This window comes from Cryptomeria japonica, chromosome 10, assembly GCF_030272615.1.
Source record: "Cryptomeria japonica chromosome 10, Sugi_1.0, whole genome shotgun sequence".
Lineage (NCBI taxonomy): Eukaryota > Viridiplantae > Streptophyta > Pinopsida > Cupressales > Cupressaceae > Cryptomeria > Cryptomeria japonica.
In genome coordinates, this window is record NC_081414.1 from 708,260,414 (window position 1) to 708,266,730 (window position 6,317).

Here is a 6,317-nt window from a genome sequence, read left to right on the forward strand (position 1 = left end):
CCTCCTTGGGACTTTAAAAGCTCTTTGCCATGCTTTAATGCTTTCATCTACTTAGGTGGAGTCTAGGCTTGTTTAGACATTCTTCATGTTGGGTGGAGTTCACCTTCCATTTGCCTTCTTTCAATTTGCTTTCTTCTTTGGCAGACTTGATTGCTCACAAGCCAAGGTGGACTTGGAAGACCATGTGACATATTTGCTTTAGCTTTTCTCCTTATCTCTTTGAGGGCAGACTTTGGCTCTTCTTATACATGTTGTTTTCTATCCTTGTTAACTTTGTTTTGTTTGTTTTTATGCCTTTCTCCTAGAGGGCGGACTTTATAGCTTACAAGCCAAGGCAGACTTGGCTCCCTTTGTGCCATCTACCTCTTGTGGCTAGCGGTCTTCATGCTTCATTGGATCTTCCTTATGTTAAGGGGACTTTCTCATGCCTTGGACATTCTTTGCTTATGCCTTGGCGGACTTTGAAAGCTCTTCTTAGACAAGGCGGAGTTCACACAAGTCTAGACATCCCCTTTTTTTTATGTCTTGGCAGAGTTTGAGGGTCTCATGACATGGGCGGACTTGGAAGAAGTCTTGCCAACTTTCTTTATCTATATACACCCCTTGGGTGGAGTTCACATCTACCTCGCCATCTTCACATGTTTAGGTGGAGTTTGCCAACCTTTGGACAAGGGCGGAGTTCATGAGTTTTATGCCATGTTGCTTTATTCCTTCAAGGTGGACTTTGAAGACAACCTACCATTCCTTATACATGCCTAGCAAACTTTGGAGAAGTTTGGACATTTGTCATAGGGGCGGACTTTAAACATGCTTGGACAATCCTCCCAAGGCGGACTTCGTGCATTGTTTGGATGTGTCGACACCTTGGTTAGGCGAACTTGGAGGATCCTGGGATATATGCAAGGGCGGACTTTGCTTTGGTCTAGACATTCCAATCTTTTGCCATACTTCCCTTGTTTGTGTCATCTTTCCTAGGTGGAGTTTGCTTGGTTTTTGACATGCCTTCTTTTCATGCTTTGGCGAACTTGATTGCTTTATTCCATCCTTGCCTCATGGCATATTTTTATCATGCTTTCTTTTGTTTTCTTGGCGGACTTGGACAATCTCTTTCCAACCTTGCTTGGGTAGACTTTGGAGGTGTCTAGCCAAGGCGGACTTGGAGTATGCTTGGCCAAGGTAGGGCGGAGTTGGAAGTCTTCATGCCATCATGTCTAGGCGAACTTGCTTTATTCCTTTGCTAGGTGGACTTCACCTCCCTCTTGCCACACTTGAACTTGAAGATGACAAGCCATGTTTTCTTTGGCTTAACCTTAACCATATGTAGGAGCTTGCTTGACTCTCCCCATGAGTTCCTTAACTGAAGGTAGGAGTTTAGCATGTGTTTGCCAACTTGTTTGTGCGTGGGCAAACTTGTAGAGAGCTTGGACATCCAAGTTGATGTGCCATCTTCCAAAGCAGATTTAAACCTTTGTTTGCCATTCTTCCCTTGGGCGAATTTTATCTAGACAGCCATGTCTTCATATTTATTCAAATTGTCATGTCCATCCTTGACCTGCCATATTCATACCTAGATCATCTGGAACAAAAACCCTAATCTTGTTTTTTGCACTTAAAGACATAATTTCTCAATTCTGAGGACATGGGCCGTAATGATATGACCTGAGGATCAAAACCCTAATTCCAAAAAAAAGCGAAAAAAACATAACCCTGCCTTTTGTACTTAGAGATAAAAGATTTAGAATCCAACAATATGGGCAATGATCAAATGACATGAGGAACAAAACCTAGGTTCTACTTTCAAAAAAGCAAGCCAAAAAAGATGCTTCCCACAATATGCCCTAAGTGCCAAAAACAAAACTTTCTATTTTTAGGAAAAAAGAAAAAGCAAAATTTCTAATAATAGAAAGTTGTCAAAAATGACCCAAAGCAATTGCGATTCTCGTCTTTCAAACCTTCTAAGCATTTTGACAACGTTCAAACACTGATTTGACCATGAATTCTCTATTTGGGTCGAGATGATTTCTCAAAAACTCTAACTCATTGTAAAAAGGCTGGTAATTAGCAGTTGTGATGCCAAAGCAAAACCCTAAAAAGCAAAAACAAGGGGGTCCCCATCTACAATGAGGCGATATGTGAAATAGGTCACAACAGGGAGCCCCCAAGAAAGCCCACCATGTAGGAGGAGATATCACCGACCACAAAGGTTATTGAGACTGAAGAGAGTGCACATCATGGTGATGGTGATGGTGATGGTGATGGTGATGGTGATGCCTCCCTGTAGTTGGAGTTGGTGGTTGATGAGTCCAATCGAAGGGGGATGCACAACAATCATATCAAGGTTTCAAAACCCGACCCTCAAGATGCACTCGGGACCATGTTTGCTCCATAGGGTACACGTTCAGAACATAACAGAATGCAAGTAAAACATAACAGTACACATATGCACGATGTATAGAGAGCTCTCAGATATATTCATTAATCATAGAATTACAATGTATCTCCAAAACGGCATTTCCAGTCTAACATAACATATTCCAAAGATAAGTACATAGACATATATAAGGGTGTCGACCGTCGGCTACAGCCGACCCCTCGACAACAACTAAAAACTACTAATTAACTCGACAACATCATCCCCCCCCCCAAAAAAAAAGGAAATTAATCTTTGGACGACACATAACAAAATGGGGAATACAACTATACAAAATAAATCAAGGAGCTAGGGGTTGAGAGAGCGTCGCTGAGGAGGTAGGTGCAGGTGGGGTAGATGTCGCGAGTTGCTCCCTCAACTGGTGGACCTGCTAAGTTTGTCGTTGTAGATCCCTCTTGGCCAACAGTTGTCTTCCCTTTGACAGTTTTCACCATAAATATTGCCTCCATAACCTCCTTGTGCTTCTCATCTATCTCCTCCAAGGCTACAGTAAGGCGAGTCTCCACTGTTGCCCGCTCAGCCTTCTTGTGGTCCAACTGCTCTTCCAAGGCTAACATCTGAGTCCTCTGTTGAACTAGCTCATCCTCTACCATTTGGAGTTGAGTGGCTAACTCCTCCCGAGCTATAATAGCTACCACCCGCTCGACCTCAACCCCTTTTGTTGAACGTTGGGCCAGTCTTAGCTCATAGTACCCATCTCGGAATGCCTGCTCAACCCTCCTGAGCAAGGAGTGTGACCTACTCTCCCCAACTGGCTCCTGACACCTCCATTCCTCCAAAATGGCAGGCATCTCTATAGCAGGCCATCCCCGAGAGTCAAAACATTGCACAAACTCCTCAGCACATCCCCCTATAGCCAATGCAAGCAAGTGCTACATTGCCTAATCCATCATCCTAAGGGTCAGTTCTTGTACTAAGGCTGCCATCCTCCGTGCACCCGCCTCCATATCCACCAGAAACTGCTCAAGAGCACTCAACTCACCGTGAGTTTCAAACACTACCTACAATGACACTAAATGTTTGATTTGTAGGGTACATGTTCAAAACATAACAGAATGCAAGTAAATGTAATAGTACATATATGCACAATGTATAGAGAACTCTCAGATATTTTCATTGATCACAAAATTAAAATGTATATCCAAAACGACATTTCCAATCTAACATAACATATCCCAAAGATAAGTACATAGACATATATAAGGGTGTCAACCGGCTACGAGTGCCAACCATCGCCAACCATCGACTAACAGCTGACCCCTCAACAACAACTAACAACTACTAATTAACCCGACAACAGACCATAGAGAGGTATCTAGCAAAGTTGTAAGACATCACTGCAGTCATCTGAGAAGTGGTGGAGCTCGCCAAGCAAGTTGACATTGGCCTTGTACCATAGAGGTCGAGAGACTCCTAACTTTCATGAGGAGCAACTGTGTGCAAGAGTTTGTGTGGCATTTCACAGCCCAAGGGTGGCCAGCCACTACGACGTCGAAGATGGTGGTTGATGAGTCCAGCTGGAGGGGGATGCACGACAGCCATATCAAGGTTTCAAAACCCGACCTTCAAGATGCCCTCGGGACCATACAAATGTATCTAGCAAAGCTATAGGACATCACTGCAGTCATCGGAGAAGTGGTGGAGCTCACCAAGCAAGCTGACCTCGACCTTGTACCAACAGAGGCCAAGAGACTCCTCACTTTCAAGAGGAGCAGTTGTGAACAGGAGTTTGTGCAACATTTCACAGCCCAAGGGTGTCCAACGACTAAGATGCCAGAGATGGTGGAGGCATCGCGATGGCCACATCTAGATGAGGGCCAAGGTGGTATGTTAGGCACCGTACATGGCATGGAGCGCATTTAGAGATATAGTTTATCAGTTGTAGATGGCAACCCACTCAACAGGTGAGGTCGAGGCAGGGAGAATGGTTGCATTGGGGCAGCCAACAGGTGTTCGAGAGGAGTTGATTCAGTAGCAAACTTACCACCGCTGAGAGGGAGAGGAGAGTGCCTTGGGAGGAAGAGTTGGAGCATTAGAGGGTGGCCCCAATAGAGATAGATGTGCAACTGGGAGAGACAGAAGCATGCCTAACAGCAGTGATAGGGCAGAGGGAGAGAGAACAAAGGACCTTATGGAAGCGATGAACCTGATGAAGATAGCACGTGAGCGCCAGAAGGTAGCTGAGCAAAGTAAAATGCAAAAATAGATAGTCTGTATTTCATCCACAAAGCATACCAATTCTATAGACAAGGTATCCTTCCTGCTACATTTACGATGACTAGCAAACAAATATTTCAAAAGTCACCTCCACAAAACAATGAAAGTTCACATAAAATATTATATACAAAGAGCAGTTGGACTCCTTTAAGCAGAGTACAAATGGACTGTCTACAACCTACCCCACTTCTTGTTATGTTCATTAATTTGTCAAACAAAATCTCCAACTCTACTCTTCTTCAAAAGTAACAGAGCTTTTCTAAAACACCCAAACACTGCAATAAAACTAGATGAAGTCGCATTAGGGTATAAATGAATTGGCAAGATGTAACTGACATGCAGTGTAGCATTAAAACGGATAATAGAAGCCATTAAGTTTCCACAATCCATGAAATAATAGTCATCTGTTTCCGGATTCGATTGTGTGTGATTTTTTGCATCAACGTTTCAAATCACACTCTGTGATCCATCATCAAGATGAAATAGTTAGAGCATACAGAGTGAAAAAATGAGAAAGAAGCAGACCAAGGGTGCTAAAAAGAGGGAGGGAGGAAGCACAAAGAACAAGGAATGAAGGATGACAATACAGGAAAGAAAAAGTAAAAAAGTGAAAAAGAAATTGACAAACTAACAAGAGCAAAACAAGAAATAAAAAGAAATGAAAAAACATAAGATGATAAATATAAATCAATATATAAACAAAAAATGAAATAGAAATAAAATAAGAAAATTTAATGATAAATTTTTTTTAAAAATAGAAAAAACAAGAATATATATATTTATCACTTTTTAAATATATATATATACCAAACACAGAAAGAAAAAAAATTTTAAAAAAACCAAAAAAAAAAATTAAAAATAATAAAAAATAAATAAAAATAAAATTAAAAAACCAATTTATATTATATATGAAAAATACAAAGAGAAAATATATATATATGTATATGACCATATATAATATACTAAGGTTTTACATATAAATATATCACACGAAAACACAAAATAACAAAGAAGAATAAAAATAAAAAATATATAAATATATAAATATGAAAAGCCAAAGAATATATATATACACACACACACATGAAAAAAACTCAAAGAATAAAACAAAAGAGCGCAAAAGGGGGCAAACAAGTGAAAAGAAAGAGAAGGAAGCACAACAACATGACAAATAGACCCAAGACCAACACAAGATAAAAAAGAAACTAGAAACAAGAGCTCAAACTAAGGAAGAGGGGGATGACCTAAACAAAGGAAAACGAGATGAAAGAAGCAGGAGACTCCAGGGAAAAAAACACAAAGGAAGAGAGAAGAACCAGAGGAAGAGAAACATCACGAGCAATGACGAGAGCAAGCACGAAGGTTTGAGAGCAAGGGTTGCCAAGCAAGATTGACACTCCACCCCTCATCCCGATTAAGGTTGGAGGCATGGTTCTTCCTTGAGCTTGCGCTTGAAAAAATTATCCTCCTTACACAAGATATGGGTGTTTTCCAAACAAATGTGGTGCTTGGTGGAGGAGGCATGCTCAGCTAGGGTAGATTTGGTGATACGCTCGTGCCTAATGTCGGCACTATGCTCTTTAATTCTGGTGACAAAATAGCAGCTCATTTCACCAATGTAAGGAGTGCCACATGAGCAAACTATCTTGTAGACCCCAGAGTCAAGAAG